A 21,945-nucleotide genomic window follows, 5' to 3' on the forward strand; every position below is an offset into this window, starting at 1 on the left:
TGACTGTGCATCATGTTTAACATCCACATTTTTTACGACACTCATTTTGGAGAGAGAGACAGAGGGCGCGGGGGGGGGGGGGGGGGGGTTAAATGTTGGCATGTTGCCTGATATCACAGAGCTTCCTAGCTTGTCTGATTCAGTTATTTCTAAGTAATTAACTTAAGGCTTCAACTTTATCAGCGCACACAAATCAATTCTGAAAATGCAGACTATATGAAATCCTGATTTCTAATGTTTAACATAATTCAGTTTCTGAGAGATAAGAGAGGATTAATTAAATCCTGGACATATTTGTAAAAGGTTTACATTTTGGGATTTGTGATAAAGAAAAGGAAACTGATCAAAGTTAAAACTCAGGAAATTGTGCCATCAAAAGGTCTCTGGTGAGTGGGGCCAATCAACATCAATAAAGAAGTAAGATCTCTGGTTACCCTGCTTTCAGAAAAATATATAGATTTGAATAATTTTGATTAGAACATTACGAAAAAGTAACAAATCAAGAGGCTTTCTTGAGTTGTGTTCTACGTCTTTGGGTAATATGTGTCTTCCTCTCCTTTTGAGCCGTCAAAATAGGCTTGACCCGAGGTCAATTCAACCCAACCCCATTACTTGGGTAGGGTTAATTTGAAATTTTTTTAGCTTATTTAAAACTGAGGCTTATAAGCCCGGCCCAAGTCAGCCCGTTGGCCCTTGAGGCTTGACCAAGACTAGGCCGGGCGTCGGCAAAAAATTATTTTTCAAATTTAAATATTTAATATTTAAAAAACTAAAACTAAAAACCTATTAACTATAATCTCCAAACTTAGATTGCTCATTTACCCTTCCATATCAACTAGAATTTAGATTTTTGATATGCATGTGTTGGCCCAAGTAAAGGATAGTTTTAAAGATTGACAAAGTAACTCAGGGATGAACTAGGTCCATCACTGGTAGGCATAGACACGGACAGATTCAAAGCACGTGAGATGCACATGCAGGAGATAAACGAAATCTGGCATAATAATAGATATCTTCTGATCGAAAAGGGTTGCATAATTGATAAGGAGAAGGACTCCTTAATCAAAGAGAATACTATCCAAGATAAGGGAGGAGTTAGAGGTTGAGATCAACTAGAACTCTTCCACCAAGGAAGAGTAGCATTAGAACTCTAGTTGCTTTCTACTCTACTAACTCTATAAATCGCAGAAATTTCTCGTTCTACATGTGACACACAAAAGCAGAAGTTAAACGTGAATTGAGAGCAAAATAGCAAGGCATTTTGCAAGCAGTTCGTGTGTGATTCAAGTGTGCGAACCTGAAGCTACATGAACCAGATAGAAGAACCTGCTCCAAGTGTCTGTCTTTTATTCTAGTTCAATTGTAGTAGGTGTTTTCATATTGTACCTTTCAGCTTTATCTAGAGGCAATTGTAATAGGTACTCAGAGTATTCAAGTTAGAGTTAACTTGAAGTTTTCGCAACAGTTAGAGGCTGGTTGTCATAACGGGATTAGAGTTAATCCTAGGTTTACAAAAGTGTTTTGTAAATGCAGTTTTTGGCTTAGTGATTTAGTGAAGAGTTTGGGAAAATCCTACTGGGAAGTAGGTCGAGTTTTTTTCACCTTTTGAGCCAGGTATTTTTCACGTAAAATTTTTTGTGTTCTTTATTTTCTGTACTTATTATTCCACAACAGTAGTAGTTGGAACACATAGAAGAACCAAGTGCTTCTATAATCTGTGCATGCGAAAAATTGGACACCACACAAATCATCCCCCTCTTGTGTGGTATTGACATATAAAATATCAATTGGTATCAGAGCAGGTTATCCTTGAAGAGGCTAAAACCTTAAGAGAAGATCAAGATGAGTGCACCACCTGGAAACTGGGAAGGGCAATTCACTGCTAGGCCACCACTCTTCAATGTCCAGTACTACTCCTAGTGGAAAAATAAAATGAGAAACTATATCATAGGAGAAGACTATGAACCATGGGACATTGTCACATATGGTCCATTGGCTACCATGAAGATAAATGACGAAGGAGAAGAGGTGCCAAAAACAAGAGCTGACTGCACTGTTGACGACTTGAGGAAATGGGAGAAGAATGCTAAGGCCAAGAAATGGCTTGTGTGTGGACTTGGTTCAGACGAGTACAACAGAATTTAAAGTTGTACTACTGCTAAGAAAATTTAGGACACCTTGCAAGTGGCTCATGAAGGAACTGCTCAGGTGAAGACGTCCAGAGATACTTTACTATATTCTCAATATGAGAATTTTTCTATGAAGGAAGGAGAGACAATCCAAGAGATGTATACAAGATTCACCACACTGACTAATGAACTGAAGTCTCTTGGAAGGACTCTTCTTGAAAAAGACAAAGTTGAGAAGATTCTGACTAGGGTTCTACCAGTTTCTTGGGAAAGCAAAATCACTGCAATTCAGGAATCTAAGAACATTGCAACTCTTAGGTTGGATGAGCTAATTAGAAATCTCACTGTTTATGAATTTAGAAGGCAGACCATAAAGATGGATGTGCCCAAGAAGGAAAGGAGCCTGACACTCAGAATTACTGAAGGTGCTGATCTGGAGGAAGATGAAATGGCTATGATCACCAAGGACTTTAAGAAATACCTTATGAGAGGAAAAGGTTTTTCAAGAGGTGGAAATTACAACAAAGCAATGGTTCCTGAAAAGAATGACCAATGAGGGCTGCTACAAGTGTGGGAAGACTGATCATCACATCAAGAACTGCCCTCAATGGAAAATTGAATGGAAGAAAGAAAGATCTGAACGAAGGAACGGGAAGAAGGAACATGTTCATCCCAAGAAGAACAAAGGATCAACAAAGGCTATGGTTGCTTCTTGGGGAGAAAGTTCAGATTAAGAACCAAATGATGAAGATGGAGATGAACAAGCACTTATGGCAATTGGAGAATCAGATGAAGAATCTGAGGTAAGTATAATTCATCTCAAAGTCAAGATTAAGTTTTTGTCTAAAGAAAAACTCTCTGAATTATTGCTAGATTTCATTGATGAATCTGAGGTAATAAATAAAGAAAAAGAACAGCTGTCTAAGGATTGTGTGATTTTAAAAGTAAAGTGTAAGAACCTGGAGCTCAAAGTTAGTGAGACTGTGAGTGAAAATACTGCTCTAAAGAACCAGGTTCATACATTTGAAGCAAATGTTCTTGAGTTAAAATCTGAAAATCTAAAACTGAAACTAGAAACCAGTAAGAAGATAGCTGATTGCACACAACTCACTTTAGAAGAAAATATAGGCAAACTGAAAGATGAGTTGTATAGGAAGGATGAGCAGGTAAGAGTGCTAAAGGAGGATCTAGGCAAGGTCAAGCATGAACTAGATAGAACTAGTAAATGGAATAGGTCCTCCGATGTTTTGTCATGGCTACAGGAATATCACTGTAGCAATAGAAGAGGACTTGGCTTTGGGAATCAGCTACCTAAGTGGGATCCTAAAAACAAGTACCTCACTCTTCATGAGAACAAGATTTGTACTCACTGTGGTAAGACTGGTCACTATAAAGGTGAATGTAACGCAGCAGAAAGGGCCAGTCAAAAGAACAAAAATTTTGTTCAAGGGAAGAATTGGTTACCAAGTTGGGCTAAAAGGAATTTAATTCATCCTTTTGCTTATAGAAAGGGACCCAAACTAGTTTGGGTTCCTAATACTAACCCCTGATTTCCTTTTGTAGGTTCAAGTGAAGGGGAGCAGCCAAATATGGTACATGAACAGTGGCTGCTCAAAGCATATGACAGGAAGCAAGGACCCGTTCCTTTCACTTGAGGACCTCAAAGGAGGAAATGTCTCCTTTGGAAATGGAAAGAAAGGTGAAATCATTGGGGTTGGTAAGATAGGTAAGGATGACTCTCATTCCATCGAGAATGTCTACTTGATAGACGGCTTGCAGTATAGCCTAATCAGTGTGTCGCAATTGTGTGATAGAGATAACTTGGTAGCATTCACCTCTACTAAATGTTTTGTGATAAATATTATCACTGACAAGATTATTTTGCAGGGTAAAAGAGTGAATAATATATATATTATAGATATGTCCACACTCTCAGAGAATGAACTAACTTGCTTAAGTGTACTGGATAGTGATCCCCTCCTTTGGCATAAGAGGCTTAGACATGCAAGTCTAAGTCAACTCAACAAATTAGTCTCCATGGACTTGGTGATAGGACTGCCTAACATTAAGTTCAAGGAAGACAAAGTTTGTGAGGCTTGTACAAGGGGAAAGCAGGTAAGATCCTCTTTTAAATGCAAGAAAGTGGTAAGTACCCCCAGAACGATGGAACTGGTTTATATGGATCTCTGTGGTCCAATGAGAACATTAAGTAGAGGTGGTAAGAAATATGTGATGATGCTTGTTGATGATTATTCTAGGTTTACCTGGACACTGTTTTTAATATCTAAAGATGAAGCAATTAGGCTGGTAAGAAACTTAAATGAAACCACAGCCCAGACTGAAGCTACACTGAAAGAAGGATTAGGTAATGGAACAGGTCCTTCTACCTAGGGCAACCTGACAGGGGGAATAGAACAAAGAGGAAATGATTCTCAAACCTCAAGGGAACCTGTCCATGAACTTGTTTCACATAAACAAAGCATTGAAAGAACATCAAGGGGAAACCAGTTGGTTGTGAAACCTTACAAGTATCAAAGTTCTCATCCCATTGAGAACATAATTACTAATCCAACCTCTAGAATCAAACCAGATCTTCATTAAAGAATCTTTGTGCTTTTGATGCTTTCTTATCTCTTATTGAACTTAAATGTTGCTGAGGCTTTGCAGGATGCAGACTAGGTAAATGCAATGCAAGATGAACTCAACCAATTTGAATGGAGTCAAGTTTGGCATTTAGTGCCAAGACCCTTGGACAGATCAGTAATTGGCACAAAATGGGTCTTTAGAAATAAACTTGATGAAGATGGAACTATTACAAGGAACAAGGCAAGATTAGTGGTTCAAGGATATAGCCAAGAGGAGGGCATAGACTATGATGAAACCTTTGCTCCAGTTGCAAGATTGGAAGCAATAAGACTCGTTATAGCTTTTGCTGCTTATATGAAATTCACCCTCCACCAGATGGATGTCAAGAGTGCCTTCCTCAATGGCTATCTAAAGGAAGAAGTGTTTGTCAACCAACCTCCGGGGTTTGAAAGAAAGGAGAGTCCTGATCGTGTGTACAAGCTTGACAAAGTACTTTATGGGCTCAAGCAGGCGCCAAGAGCATGGTATGAAAGATTATCAAATTTTTTGCTTGAGCATGACTACAAGAGAGGTAAAATTGACAATACTTTATTCTTGAAGGAAAAAGGTAAAGATCTCTTGGTAGTTCAGATATATGTTGATGATATAATCTTTGGAGTAACTACTGATAAGTTAAGTAAAGATTTTGCTAAATTAATGGGGAGTGAATTTGAAATGAGCATGATGGGTAAGCTTAATTTCTTTTTAGGCTTACAAATTAAACAAAATTCAAATGGAACTATGATCCATCAACAGAAGTATGTAAAAGAGTTGCTTAAAAGGTTTAAAATGAAAGATTCCAAAGAAATTGACACTCCTATTGCAACAACTACAAAGTTGGATATGGATGAACCTGGTTCATCTGTCGATCAGAAGTTGTATAGGGGAATGATTAGCTCATTGTTGTATCTCACTTCTAGTAGACCTAATATTGTTTTCAGTGTCGGCCTTCGTGCAAGATTTCAGGCAAATCCGAAGGAGTCTCACTTGACTGTTGTCAAAAGAATTTTGAGATATCTAAAAGGCACCACTGATCTTTGTCTTTGGTATCCAAAAGGTAGTAATTTCAATCTTGTGGGATTTGATGATGTTGATTATGCAGGTTTTCTTGTGGATAGAAAGAGCACCTCAGGTATGGCACACTTTCTTAGCTCATATCTTATGTCTTGGGCCACCAAAAAGCAAAATTCAGTGGCCTTATCTTCTGCTGAAGCTGAGTATGTTGCTGCTGCTTCATGTTGTGCTCAATTGTTATGGATCAAACAACAATTAATGGACTTTGGAATTGATGTTGGTTGTATCCCCATTTTTTGTGATAATACTAGTGCAATTAGTATGACCAAGAACCCGGTTCATCACAAGAGAACTAAGCACATAGATATTAGGCATCACTTTTTGAGGGATAACTATGAAAATGGGTTGATCACTGTGAAATTTTGTGCTACTGACAAGCAAATAGCTGATATCTTCACAAAAGCCCTAAGTAGAGATCACTAAGTAACATGTTATAATTAGAGATGATTAAGATCACCTAAAAGGACCAGTTCAGAGTACATAATGGAAAAAAAAAATTGGTTAGAAAATCTGAAAATTGTGTACATAATTAGATTAATTTTTGCTCAGTCTCATACTTTCAATAGTATACTCTTGTGCCATGTGTAAAAATGACTCATTAAACTCTAATGATATTTTCTCTATTTTGGCAAATTTAGATTTACACAAGAGTATTCTCAGTGGAGAACCTGGTTCATCAAGATAACACGGTATATTTTCTACACTCTGCATAATTTGAAATAATAATATCTGGATCATGAGCAGAGTCCTACTAAATTCCAAATTCCTTTTGGACTTATCAGTTACAAGTGAACCGATTCTGTTCAAAAGAGTCCCAACCGAATTGTAGTACCTAGGTTCTATGGATACACTCCAAAGTATTTTCAAAACTAAAATTCAGTTTGATTAGACTTCCACACCCCAACATCTAAGAAAAGAGTAAAGATGCTTGCTCGCAAGGTTGTTGCGGTGAGAGAAGAGATTTGGAGAATAAGTTTGTACTAGTAGGATCTAAAGCAGGTGTTGAAACTACAGAGTCTGGAGAAATTGGTGGTAAAAATAAAAAAATAAGAAAAAGAGAGCAAGGGTGTTCGAAGTGCTGTGAGGGGAAGGGTAAAAGAGTGGTTGATTCTTCACCCACTCCTGCGAGTTTAACTAAAGACACAACTACAATGGTTGTTTGGGGAGAAAAATCTGCTGGAGTAGAGGAGAGTGTAAAGAAAATAGGGGGAAGTGGGTCTGGCAAAGCCGCTGAAGGGCAGGTTCAACTTGAAAATAAATAGATGAACCTGTTTCATCTAAACATGAAACCCTCGCAGACCTACTGAAGAGAGTGACTAAAAGTTATAATCCAAAGAAGAAAGGGAGGTTGGTACAAGCAATGATCATTTTAGGGCAAATACGCTGCCTGCTTGTGACTATGAAGTCCATGTCACTCCTAAAGAACCTGGTTCATCTAAGAATGTACCAGTGAATAGCAAGGTATGATCCTTGGTGCAAGAAAGTAGGGCTAAGGATGCCGAGATTGAGAGGTTGAAGAAAAGGTTGGCTGAGGTGGAGACAGAGAGAGTTGCTCTTAGAACTGAGCTGGCAAGAGAAAAGGAGAAGAATGATGACATTCTTCAGGATATGCTGAAACTCCTCCGAGCAAAAAAAAAAAAAAAAAAAAAACCAAGCACCTAGTTCTTCCCAGCCTTAAGCTCCTAGCCTAGTGTAGATCAACCAGTGACCCAGTTTGGGATTTGTTTTGCTCATGTTTTCAGTATTTTTATTTCTTCTTATGCTTTGTGATATAATCTTATCAATCATCAATGAAATTCACTATTTTTGTTCTAGCTGTTTGTTTATATTTCTTTGATGGTTAAAATTCTTAGCTTGATCTATGATGATTAATCCATGATTGCATTTGAAGTAGCCCCAGTGGCCATGAGTAAATTTTAAAATCTGGTTATCTTACATGTTTTATGCAACTTTTCGATGATGCCAAAAGGGGGAAAAAGGTTGTGCTTTGAACAGTGATGTTTATAACCTAATGAACCTGGTCCTTGATAATAAGTGATAAAAAGAAAAAATATTTCTAACATTGTGTTGATGTTGAGCTAAGTTGAAACAGGGCCTAAGCTTATGGAAGCACAGAGTTTGTCATCATAAAAAATGGGGAATGTGTTGGCCCAAGTAAAGGATAGTTTTAAAGATTGACAAAGTAACTCAGGGATGAACCAGGTCCATCACTGGTAGGCATAGACACGGACAGATTCAAAGCACGTGAGATGCACATGCAGGAGATAAACGAAATCTGGGATAATAATAGATATCTCCTGATCGAAAAGGGTTGCATAATTGATAAGGAGAAGGACTCCTTAATCAAAGAGAACACTATCCAAGATAATGGAGGAGTTAGATGTTGAGATAAACTAGAACTCTTCCACCAAGGAAGAGTAGCATTAGAACTCTAGTTGCTTTATACTCTACTAACTCTATAAATCGCAGAAAGTTCTCATTTTACATGTGACGCACAAAAGCAGAAGTTAAACGTGAATTGAGAGCAAAATAGCAAGGCATTTTGCAAGCAGTTCGTGTGTGATTCAAGTGTGCGAACCTGAAGCTACATGAACCAGATAGAAGAACCAGCTCCAAGTGTCTGTCTTTTATTCTAGTTCAATTGTAGTAGGTATTTTCATATTGTACCTTTCAGCTTTATCTAGAGGCAATTGTAATAGGTACTCAGAGTATTCAAGTTAGAGTTAACTTGAAGTTGTCGCAGCAGTTAGAGGCTGGTAGCCACAACGGGATTAGAGTTAATCTTAGGTTTACAAAAGTGTTTTGTAAATACAGTTTTTGGCTCAGTGATTTAGTGGAGAGTTTGAAAAAATCCTATTGGGAAGTAAGTCGTGATTTTTTCACCTTTTGAGCTAGGTGTTTTCCACGTAAAAATCTCTGTGTTCTTTATTTTCTGTACTTATTATTCCACAACAGTAGTAGTTGGAACACATAGAAGAATCAGGTACTTCTATAATTTGTGCACGCGAAAAATTGGACACCACACAAATCACCCCCCATCTTGTGTGGTATTGACATATAAAACATCAGCATGTAGTATGACAAGATTAATATTTCTTTTGCTTAATTAACAACGAACTAGGAAAGTTTTAAGTATCCAATAATATCTATTTTTTCAAAAGAAAATATTACTTTAAGTGGCCAATGATTAGTTTAGTTACTTTAATATAATATTATTAATTAAACTGCTCTTCAGTATAGAAAAAATCAAGTTTTAATTCCCAAAGAAAATTGACAACACTAGCAAATTTCATGAATTTTAAAAAATTTATGGACTATAATGATAAAATCAACAAATGATATTAAACTAAATTAAAAAATCTCAATATATAAACTTATTGAAGCAATTCCTGAATCTGAGGAAAGTGAAAGAAAAGTATTAAAAAAATATTCATGTAACGTTAAAAAAGAAGAGCTAGAGATATAGAGAATTTGCATTTCAATTACGAGATTTCTTGTTAAATATCAAGATTCTTATACGCCCTAAACAAACAGAAGTCATTCATATGATTAAGAAACTATGCCACAAAGAAATATATAAATATTTGAAAAAACAAAATTCTAAAAAAATTGGCCTTGATTGGGCTGGCCATTTTAAGGCTCATTTAAGTGGCGGGCCGGCCCACCCTAGTCCACCAAATTTAAAAGCCCGTGAGGCTTGGACTGGGTCGAGTTGGACTGGCCCGTTTCAACAACTCTGGTCTCGTTATATGGTCTTGGGCAATTCTCAACTCATAAACTAGTTTTTAGGGTTTGAGTTAGGCCAACGTCCATTCTTAACACTTTCTACCTGCTAAATCTCTAGAAAGCTGATGTTGAACTTATTAGATTGGGGAGGTAATTCTATTTGTAACACTTGCATATGTGTGACTTTTATATGCCCTTAAACATACATTGATTCAGTTTAGCTTCTTTCGAACTACTTATATTTTATGCTAAACTTCCATAAAATGTCTCGCAACTCTAAAGACATAAAAAGTATGCTGATGAACAGGGTAAAAATACAGAGTTGAGAATATCGTAATCAGGCATTTCGTAGCAAGAATTAGTAAATAAGATCTCTAGCTACTCACTGCCTGGCAGTTAAAACCCGAGTTCAGCTTTCTATCGGCTATAGCTCAAAGCCCGGTGGGATAATCTTATCTACAATTTATAAGTGTGTTTTTTACTCTTCCAATTTGCGTTGGCTAATACTCATCCTCCACCTTTTCACCACCACCAGTATCATCACCATCACCTATATTTGAGAAAAGAAAATCAGCATATTGTTCAAAATATTTACCAAAAATGTTAGAGAAGTAAATAATAAAGCTCCAGCCCCTCCGCCTTTCTTTATAAATCATTTGCATAACCAATCATCTGTATTTGCTTTGACCGAAGAATTTTGTGAGGAAAAATTTTCCGAGTTTGTTTTTTACATTGATAAAAACTAGGGGAAAAAGGCCAAATATACCCCTCTACTTTTATATATTGTCTACATTTAACCTCCGTTATACTATCGGGCTAAATTTACCCCTACCGTTATATTATCGGGCCAAATTTACCCCTGCAATCAACAAACTTTTAGAAATACCCCTTAATCTGTTAAGTAATCCAAAATCTCCCAAATTCTTATTTAAATCACTTGCTGTTCTTCTTGCTCCATTATTTTTAAAAATTACTATTGATGTGAATGTTAAAATTACTAGACTATACAAATTATTCATAATTGTTTTTAATTACCAATGCACCCATTTCTCTTCTTGTAATAAATAAAATTGCTTTAGAATTTTATTTATTTTTCAATCATATACATACCGTAGAATTTAGTGGGTCTATTTATTGTGTATTATATGCAGTTGATCATCATGTATGTATATGTATATTCAAATATATTTTGTCATTGCCTGGTTAGTGTCTGGTTAGTATAGAGTTCGATCGACTAACTTAAGAGTGTACAATGTGTAGGCATTTAATTAAAGCAAAGTTGAATTAGACAATGTAAAGTATCCGATAAACTTCAACTTCAATCACTAATACTTGCAAAGTTTCCATACATTTGGTGCAACGAATTCATTAAAATTAGGATGTTGTAAATACTTTTAGAATTTAGAAAAGCTACCTAATTTAGATTTTTCAATTTACTACACTTTGTTTATTCGATTTTATTATTTAATATTTTTTCTCTTATTTTTTTCTCTAATTCAGAAAGCAGGTAAATGACAATTATTTCAAAAATAGTGGACCAAGACGAATAACAAGTGGTTTAAATAAAAGGAATTTGAGAGGTTTTTTGATTACTTAACAGATCAAGGGGTATTTTTAAAAGTTTGCTAATTGTAGGGGTAAATTTGGCCCGATAGTATAACGGAAGGGGATAAATTTGACCCAATAGTATAACGGAGGTTAAGTATAAACAATATATAAAAATAGAGGGTATATTTGGCCATTTTCCCTAGAAACTATATATAGGCTTTCTTGAGTTTATCCATCTTTTATTGTTAAAAGACTTCATGTAGCACAACTATTTCAAGAACTTTTACCTTTAATAAATAAAATAGTATTAACTTTTCCATAAATAATACTAAAGCTTTAAACAAGGTGTCAAACAAAAGGAATGGAGTAATTAGTTAAAAGGTAAGTTATAGTAAGGAAATGCATTTGACATAGTTTAAAAATTGAGATTAGAGTATATATAGTTTGATTTTTCTCAGTAGTGTACCTGATGAATCCGATAACATTAATTTTCCCGTTGATAAAGACTTCGAAACTAGAATTCTGATAATATTCAACTTGCATTTTGCGGATATCCCTGGCTGACTTCTCAACAGATTATTCGTTGCAAGATTTTACCTCAATGGACTTTAGAGAAGAGATGTCTCCGAAACAAGAAGGAATCTCCTTAAGACGCCAGTGACCTCTCAAAACCAAGCGTTCAAGGTTAGGAAAGGCATCATCAGCGACACTCCATTCCTGAATGTAAAATGGTGATGGTTTTAAGACTTTGAGCTGAGGGAACTCGCCATTGCTCACTTTCCATTCCTTACTGTCATGGTGATAGTTTGAGTACCTCAAGGTTCTGAAGCAGCACGATTCCTGATAAGTGTTGAGGATACAGGTAAAAGTAGGATAGTGTCAACCTTTACAGATTTGGTGCGGAGATGCAAAAGGGGATGGTTTCAGGATATTTATGCCACAAAGAGTGTCTAGAGATCTTTAGCGTTTCAAGCCGTGTTGAAAAAATGCATTTTGAAATATGCAGATGTCTCTAACTTAACCATATACTCCCAATCTTTTTTGTCTATTGACATGTGCTCGGGTATATACTGTATAGAATGCAAATTATTTAATATCAGAGTTTCCAGATTCCATAGCTTGGTATCGGATAAATATAATCCAGAGCAAAAAGTTTTTGAAGCAAAATATCTCAAGTAAACTAAACCAGTTGGGAGATTAGCATGAGTGAACTCTAAATCCAGCACTTTTAAAAATTTGAAGCTGTAAAAACTTTTGGGAAATTTGTGCTCATCATGCAAAATTATAGAGCTAACAAGGGTCCACGACGAGCTCCTTTCTCCAATTCGAGACTCTTCACCTAAAATGGACATGCGATGAGCAAGTTGCTTGTGATGGTGAACATGGGAGGAAGGATTGTCATTTTGGTCCCTGCGAAAACAGAAATTAGTAAACCTATAAGATTGATTGCGAGATATAACTTGAATACTTAATTAATTGAACCAAAAGAGTACCACTAATTGGTGTATTACCGTGTTATCCATAGGATAAGATTCTCTTCCTTTCCTCTTTCCTTGCAGAAATCATGCAACAGGTCATGTATGCGACATGCTTTGATCTTACCACGAGAACTCCTCTTAGTTTCCATCACTAGATTTCTTCCAATAAGACTTTCGAGATAACCTTCTGCTATATCCGCCAAACTCTTAACATTTTACGAACCCCTCGGAGATCCACAACCATGATAACTTTGAAACATTAATCACACCGTCCTCTAGAAATGATCCAAAGTACAGAAAGCAAGACCTCAGATGATAGGGTAAACTGTGATAACTATGTTCTGTAGTGGACCTTGAGTCATTGTGAATGTGGGGACCTAAATTGTTGCCCACTTGTTCCCAACATTCTTCTTTCTTCTCTGACTCTGCCAGAATACCAGCCACCAGAGCAACTGAAAGAGGCAACTGACCACACTTTTTTGCTATTTGTCGCCTAATATTTGTTAGGAGAGAGGAGCAACTTTCTTCACCAAACACTTCCTTTTCTAACAACTTCCAACTTTAATCATCGGTAAACATACAAAGTGAAAGAGGATCACTTTGAAATCTAGCGTAATTGGCAACTTCATAATTTCGTGTTGTTAGAATGATTCTACTTCCATTATTGTCGCCTTGAAAACAACTTATTAGATCATACCACACACTAGTTTCCAACACGTCATTTACAAGGATGAGATATCTTTTGGAGAATAAAGCTTTGCTAAGCTTATCCGCTAAATACTCAGCACACATTTTTCTATTTTGAGAATCTGTACCAATATTGGCTTCACGTAGAATTGCCAGCAATAAGCCTTTCTGTGTATATACTTGAGACACAACCTTGTGCACGAATGTCAAAGTGAGAAACAACTGACCTGTCAGAGTAGAGTTTGTTGGCCAAAGTCGTCTTGCCTAGACCATGCATGCCAACAATGGCAATGGCATCTTGCTCTTTGGTTCCTCTTATTCTTTGGTTCCTCTTATTAGTTGGTCGCGTAATGTTTCAATGCCATCTTCAAACCCTACAATTTCGTCACTCATCCTTGGAGTTCCTGCCAAATTTAATGACGTATGAGTTGCGTCTGCATTCATTGTATCCCCAACCATTTTCTTTTCCCGAATCTCTGCTACCTCTTCACTGATACAAGTAATTTCCTTTATGATATCCAAGAGCCAAGCCTTTCGACACAAGTAGGGAACTTCTTTGCTTATACAAGCATTGACTATGTATTCTACCTCATATGCTTTACTCATCGTTGTGCAGCACAATTTTGAAGCGTCTCGAGCTTATTGTGTTTCCCTTCTGCAACAGCCTTTAGGAAAGGGTCCAAGCATTCAAATTTCTCCTGAATTTTTTCAAGGGGGTTTTCGAGAGGAAAGAGTGAATTTGAATAGTGTCTTTGGAATTCCTTCAAGTTGTGTAAAAGAAAATCAACACAGCCTAATCCATGAATCCTTAGCAAGTTAGATTGAAACACCTTCCGAATGTTGAGGTAGATCACTGTGATTATACGTTTAAGGTTGCCCGGCAAATCAAGAACTTGTGTTGGGCTCACTTCTCCTGGTGCCATGTCTTCCTTCTTCTCCTCGTCTTCATATAACGCGTAAATCACAAGGGCATCAAGAATCACAGTGTTGATATTGCGAAGTAAAATTTCAAGATCTTGTATAGGCATATAGATGATGTTGGTTTTCAAGAAGTTGAGCATATCCTGAAGTATTGCCATGTTTTTCTTCAAAGCAACTATTCGTCTGGAGTTACTATTAGTTGGTAGCTCCAAATATTTCTGTAAGGCAGTCGCCACAAAGCTGGCTTCGCTGTCAGCTCCTTGCTCATTTTGGATGTTAGGATAACATCCTGATTGTATTGTCGACCTTAACGCTTGATGGACATCAACATAGATCTTACGGATGCATGGTTGAATGGGCTTAATCCTCATTTACAAGAAATCAGAAATAATGAGATGTGTGATATATGTCATGACCGAGGTTAATATTGTATAGGCTTAACTTAACCATGGTTAGATTAGTAGTAACTATAGTTAGGTGTTAATATTGTAGTTAGTCGGTTAATGTTGATATAAATGTAGGTGTGTACAATGTTTTGGAATATACTGAAAATAGAGGTTCTTCCCTCATCTCTCGTCTCTCTCTGCTATGTTTTCCCTTTGTGAAAATCATTTCTCATCTTGCAAATTCATAAAATTGACATGGTATCAGAGCTTTTAGATGATTGAATCCAGAGGTTTTCACTAAGAATTGTTGAAAACAAGAGATTCATCGTTCATTTCTCAATTTTTTCAGTCGGAATCATCAGTCACTCGCCGGAACCCTAAATAATCATGGCCAGAGATGAAGTCACAGATCGATCTACGATTGTGATAGATCATAATCATCCGTTGTATTTGCATCCATCGGACACGCCAGGAGCATTATCTCTTGGTTTTCAGCTGCATGGAATGGAAAATTACACGATCTGGAGCCAAGCGATGGAAGTTTCGTTGCTTACACGGACCAAGTTAGGGTTTATAGATGGTTCAATAACACGCGATACCTATGGAGATAATTATGTAAATCTATGGGATCGCTGCAATGCTATTGTGAAATCGTGGATCATGCACAATGTGAGTCGCGATTTGCTAAGTGGAGTATTGTTCCGATCAAGTGCACATGCAATTTGGTCGGATCTTCGGGAGCGCTTTGATAAGGTCAATGCATCACGAGTGTACTACCTACACAGAGAGAATTTTACACTGACATAAGGTACATCCTCTATTTCAGTTTATTACTCGAAATTGAAGGACTTGTGGGATGAATATGACTCGATTATGCCTCCCCCTGTTTGCTGTGATAAATCAAAGAAATTCATTGAACGACAGGAGTATCAACGTTTATGGAAATTCCTAATGGGATTAAATGATGGCTATAGTCAAGCTCGTAGCCAAATCTTAATGAAATTTAAAATCCCCACGGTTAATCAAGCTTATGCTATGATCCTTCAGGATGAGAGTCAAAAATTAGTGGCAGGAGGTAGTTACTGTGCCGAGTCCACAGATCCTACAGCTCTGTTTAGTTCTAAACTTGGTCAAAAGCAAAGGAGACACTTCAATGTTGAATGTGATTTCTGTCATTTGAAAGGCCACACGAAGGAAGAGTATTATAAGTTGATGAAATGTGATTACTGCAATAAGAAGGGACATTTGAGGTCCAGCTGCTATAAACTAATAGGCTATCCAGTAGATTTTAAGCCTCAGAAAAGAGCTAATATGGTTGGAAGTTCAAAAAATCAACCGATCTCATTAGGACCTATGCAAATGTTCACTCCTTAACAATATAGTTAGATCCTAAGTCTATTAAACAAGGCATCAATCTCTGAATCTTCTGCCAGTGCACACATGGCAGGTAATGTTTCTTATGAACCAAAAACTGATGAGAAATGGATAGTAGATACTGGAGCCACAAACCATATGGTTGGTAATGAACAACGTTTACATGACAAATTGTTAGTAGGTAATGCAGGAAATGTGCAGCTGCTTACTGGAGAGTCTACTAAGGTGTCACATGTTGGTAGTTGTCAATTAGATGGAGGTGATACTATTAACAATGTCTTATGTGTACCAGCTTTCAAGTTTAATCTTTTGTCTGTCTCTCAATTGACAAAAGCTTTGAACTGTTGTGCTGCATTCTTCCTAAAGTTTTGCATCTTTCAGGATATCTTCACTGGGAGGGTGAAGGAGATTGGTAAAGAGGAAGAAGGCATATATGTGCTGCATTCACAAAGAAGAAACAAGAATACAACTAGATCTTTAGTAATGGTTGCACACAGGAATGCAGCTGAACTATGGCACAAGAGGATGGGACATGTTCCAGTTCAAGTTCTCAAGAAGATTCCTAGTCTTAATAGAAGTAGTAAAGCAGAAATAAGCCCATGTGGCATATGTCCATTAGCCAGGCAAGCTAGGACTCCTTTTTCAGTTAGTAGAAGTAAAGTAAATAATATTTTTGATTTGATACATATGGATGTTTGGGGACCCTATAAAGTTCCTACATATAATGGAAAAAGATACTTTCTCACAATGGTTGATGATCATTCTTGATGGATTTGGATTTTCTTTCTACATCTTAAGTCTGATGTCACTACAGTCCTAAATTTTTTTTATCATTATGGTGAAAACTCAATTTGGTAGAATGATCAAGTGTTTTAGATCAGATAATGGTTCTGAGTTCTATAATCATAATTGTGCTAGTTTGTTTCAAATGCATGGGATTATACATCAAAGCTCTTGTCCACACACTCAACAAAATGGAGTGGTGGAAAGGAGGCACAGGCACATTCTGAAAACTGCAAAGGCTATCAGATTTCAGGGGCACTTGCTAGTGAGGTTTTGGGGTGACTGTGTGGATGCAACTGTGTACATAATAAACAGGATTCCCTCTACAATCCTAGGAAACAAAACACCTTTTGATGTCCTATATGGGAGATAACCTTCATTGTTACATATGAGGATTATAGGGTGCCTATGTTTTGGAACTAATTTACCAAGGGGTGATAAATTTGCACCCAGGTCTATAAGGTCAGTGTTTCTGGGGTATGCAAGTACACAAAAGGGATATAGACTGTATAACATTGAACACAAGACACTTTTTGTTAGCAGAGATATGGTATTTCACGAATATGTATACCCATTTCAAGGCTTCACTCAAGATTCTTCCTTTTCAATAAATGAGTTTCAGAGGTTTGATTATCCTTCTGATCAGCCTACTATTGTTCTACCTTCCAGTGCTCGAGAAAGGGACAACCTAGTTCCACTTGCATCTCCTACATTTGCTGAATCTGCTCCTAGAAGCACTAATTCATCACCAGCCACTTCTATGTTGCCACATGCAGAAGAAGCAATTGTTGCAAGCCATGAAGGACATACAAATAATACTGTGGAGTTGAGAAGATCAGGCAGAACTACTAAGCCTCCTATTTGGCTTAAGGATTACATTGGGACACAACAGAAGTCCAATTCTTCCACTGCAGTTCATTGTCAATATCCTATTGGTGATTTTGTTCAGTATACAGGATTATCAACTTCATATCAAGCTTACATCACTCAGTTGTCTTCTGAGATTGAACCAAGTTCTTACCATGAGGCAGCTAAGGATGTGAAGTGGATTGAAGCTATGAAAGCAGAGATACAAGCATTGGAGGACAATAAAACATGGGAGGTGGTGCCATTGCCTCCAAACAAAAGGGCAATTGGATGCAAATGGGTGTACAAAATCAAGTACACATCCAGTGGGGAAGTTGAAATATATAAGGCTCGATTAGTGGCTAAAGGGTATAGTCAAAAGGAGGGACTGGATTATCAAGAAACTTTTTCACCTGCAGTAAAAATGGTTACTGTTAGGTCTTTCGTATCCATAGCAGCAACCAAAGGTTGGACCCTCTATCAAATGGATGTTTACAATGCCTTTTTGGAAGGAGATTTGGAGGAAGAAGTGTACATGACCTTACCTCAAGGTTTTTCTCATCAACAAGGAAAGACACAAGTGTGTAGGTTACTTAAGTCACTCTATGGACTTAAGCAAACTTCGAGGCAATGGAACATTAAGCTCACCACAACACTTCTTAATTCAGGATTCAAGCAGAGCCATTTTGACTATTCCTTGTTCACTATGAGACAAGACTCTCATATTGTAATTGTTTTGGTCTATGTTGATGACCTTCTGATCACTGGGGATGATGCAGACCTTATTTCTGCTACTAAGCAAATTCTGCATCAAAACTTTAAAATCAAAGACATGGGGGAGTTGAGGTATTTTTTGGGCATTGAATTTGCTAGAAACAAAGAAGGGATCCCATTACACCAGAGAAAGTATGCTCTTGAGCTCATCTCAGATGTTGGCCTGGCAGGATCTAAACCAGTTCATGCTCCTGTTGAGCTAAATCAGAAACTCACCTCAGTGACTTATGATGCTCATCTGGGTCTTAAGGATGATTGTTTACTTGAAGATCCTGGTGCCTATCAAAGACTGATAGGTAGACTTCTTTATTTGACAATTACAAGGCCAGACATCTCCTTTGCTGTGCAGTGCCTAAGTCAGTTCATGTAAGCCCCCAAGCATTCTCACATGGAAGCTGCTCTTAGGGTGGTTAGGTACATCAAGCAAAGTCCAGGTCTTGGGATTCTTATGTCAGCTACTATATCTACACAATTGAAGGCTTATTGTGATGCTGACTGGAAAGCATGTCCTAATACCAGGAAATCAGTCACTGGTTACTTGGTACAATTTGGTGATTCCCTCATTTCATGGAAGTCCAAGAAGCAAAGTACCATTTCAAGAAGTTCCGTTGAGGCAGAGTATCGTAGCCTAGCATCCACTGTGGCCGAGATTGTGTGGCTTGTCAGTTTATTTGATGAGTTGGGGGTTACTCTCACACTGCCAGTTCCCCTTCATTGTGACAGTAAATCAGCAATACAAATTGCTGCCAATCCTGTGTTCCATGAACGAACAAAAAATATTGATATCGATTGCCACTACAATATTTTGGAATATACAGAAAATAGATATTCTTCCCTCATCTATCGTCTCTCTCTTCTATGTTTTCCCTTTGTGAAAATCATTTCTCATCTTGTAAATTCATAAAATTGACAAGAAAGCAAAGCATTTATTTTCTATGGAGCTGAATCTTGATTCTCGCTGCCTACGCCTGGTAAATACAACCAGAAAATCATTGATGCATGGCCGGCCACAGCTAAAACATGATTGAAGAAAGCATGTTGGCTCTGACTATCTATGAACCTGTCTGAAATAAAGCAAACAAAAGTTTTTAGCAAGTTCAACTCCTTTAGAACAGTGGCGAAGCCAGAAAATTCAATAAGGGTGTTCAAATTTTGAACACCCTTTGCGAGTGGGCTATGCAAGGGTGTTAAAAGTCTATTTTTAATCAATAACAAGTAATATTTTACCTTATACGTAGTATAATTTTTTGGCGAAGGGTGGTCAGTTGACCACCCTTGGGCCAACATAGCTTCGCCCCTGCTTTAGAAGATCTTCTATATGTTCCATTGTTTTCGGAGCATAAAGAAGTGAACATGAATCATCAATCTTCACTAGTTCACGAAGATTCTCCACCACAGTATTGATGAATTCCGTTTGTTGGCCCAAGTGAAGGTTAGTTTTGAAGATTGACAAAGGAAGCTCAGGCATGAACCAGGTCCATCCCTTGTGTACAAAGACACGGGCAAATTCGAGCATGTGGAATGCACGTGAAGGAGATAAGCTTAACTTGGTATAATTGATATCTCCTGATAAAAAATGTTGCATAATTGATAAGGAGAAGGACTCCTTAATCAAAGAGAACACTATCCAAGATAAGGGAGGAGTTAGAAGTTGAGATCAACTAGAACTCTTCCACCAAGGAAGAGTAGCATTAGAACTCTAGTTATTTTCTACTCTACTAACTCTATAAATCGCAGGATGTTCTCATTCTACAGGGATGCCCGAAAGCAGAAGTTAAACGTGAATTGATAGCAAAATAGCAAGGCATTTTGCAAGCAATTCGTGTGTGATTCAAGTGTGCAAACCTGAAGCTACATGAACCAGATAGAAGAACCAGCTCCAAGTGTCTGTCTTTTATTCTAGTTTAATTGTAGTAGGTATTTTCATATTGTACCTTTCAGCTTTATCTAGAGACAATTGTAATAGGTACTCAGAGTATTCAAGTTAGAGTTAACTTGAAGTTGTCGTAGCAGTTAGAGGCTGGTTGTCACAACGGGATTAGAGTTATTCCTAGGTTTACAAAAGTATTTTGTAAATGGAGTTTTTGGCTCAGTGATTTAGTGGAGAGTTTGGGAAAATCCTACTAAGAAGTAGGTTGTGGTTTTTTCACCTTTTGAGCCAGGTGTTATCCACGTAAAATACTTATATTCTTTACTTTTCGCATTTACTGTTTCAGCAATAGTAGGTTAAGGAACACATAAAAGAACCCGGTCCTTCTATAATCAGTTTAGGCAAAAAATTGGGTACCACACAAATCAGCTCCCCTCTTGTATGGTATCGAAGTTAAAAACATCAATTGGTATCAGAGTGGGTTATCCTTGAAGAGGCTAACACTTTAGGAGAATATCAAGATGAGTGCACCATCTGGAAACTAGGAAGGGCAATCCACTGCTAGGCCACCACTTTTCAACGGCCAGTATTACTCTTGGTGGAAAAACAGGATGAGAGATCACATCATAGGAGAAGACTATGAGCTATGAGACATTGTCACAGATGGCCCATTCGCTACCATGAAGATAAATGCCAAATGAGAAGAGGTGGCAAAGACAAGAGCTGACTGCACTGATGACGACTTGAGGAAATGGGAGAAGAATGCTAAAGCCAAGAAATGGCTTGTTTATGGACTCGGTCCAGATGAGTACAGTAGAATACAAAGTTGTACTACTGCTAAGGAAATCTGGGACACTTTGCAAGTGGCCCATGAAGGAACACCTCAAGTGAAGATGTCTAGAGGAACACTACTATATTCTCAATATGAGAATTTCACCATGAAGGAAGGGGAAACCATCCAAGAGATGTATACAAGGTTCACCACACTGACAAATGAACTTAAGTTTCTTGGAATGATTATTTATGAAGAAGACAGAGTTGAAAAGATTTTTGACTAGGGTTCTACCAGTTACTTGGGAGAGCAAAATCACTGCCATTTAGGAATCAAAGAACATTGCCACTCTTAAGTTGGATGAGCTAATTGGAAAGCTCACTGCTTATGAACTTAGAAGGCAAACCATGAAGATGTATGTACCCACGAAGGAAAGGAGCCTGGCACTCAGAATCACTGAAGGGTCTGATCTAGAAGATGATGAAATGGCTATGATCACAAAGGATTTCAAGAAGTACCTAAAGAGAGGAAAGGGTCCGTCAAGAAGTGGAAGCTGCAGCAAACCAAAGGCTCCTAAAAGGCAAACCAATGAGGGATGCTACAAGTGTGGTAAGACTGATCACCACATCAAGAACTTCCCTCAATGGGAAATTGAATGGAAGAAGGAAAGAACTGAACGAAGAAACAGGAAGAAGGAACATGTTTAACCCAAGAAGAACAAAGGATCAACAAAGGCTATGGTTGCTACTTAGGGAGAAAGCTCAGATGAAAGCTCAAATGATGAAGATGAAGATGAACAAGCATTTATGGCCATTGGAGAATCTGATGAGGAATCTGAGGTAAGTGTAATTCATCTCAAAGACAAGATTAAATTTTTGTCTAAAGAAAGGCTATCTGAATTACTTCTAGATTTTAGTGATGAATCTGAGGATGTAAATAATGAAAACGAATA

General features: G+C 37.5%; 1 long non-coding RNA gene across 1 annotated transcript; it reads right to left on the reverse strand.

Moving 5' to 3' along the window:
• Positions 1-9,881: 9,881 nt before the first annotated feature.
• LOC107832442 (uncharacterized) lies at positions 9,882-15,452 on the reverse strand. The gene is made up of 3 exons (XR_012706651.1): positions 12,614-15,452; positions 11,569-12,512; positions 9,882-10,104 (listed from the first exon to the last, which is right to left on the reverse strand). It is a non-coding gene; the product is annotated as an uncharacterized LOC107832442 (long non-coding RNA).
• Between the last annotated feature and the right edge of the window lie 6,493 nt (positions 15,453-21,945).

Source organism: Nicotiana tabacum, chromosome 24 (assembly GCF_000715075.1).
Source record: "Nicotiana tabacum cultivar K326 chromosome 24, ASM71507v2, whole genome shotgun sequence".
Lineage (NCBI taxonomy): Eukaryota > Viridiplantae > Streptophyta > Magnoliopsida > Solanales > Solanaceae > Nicotiana > Nicotiana tabacum.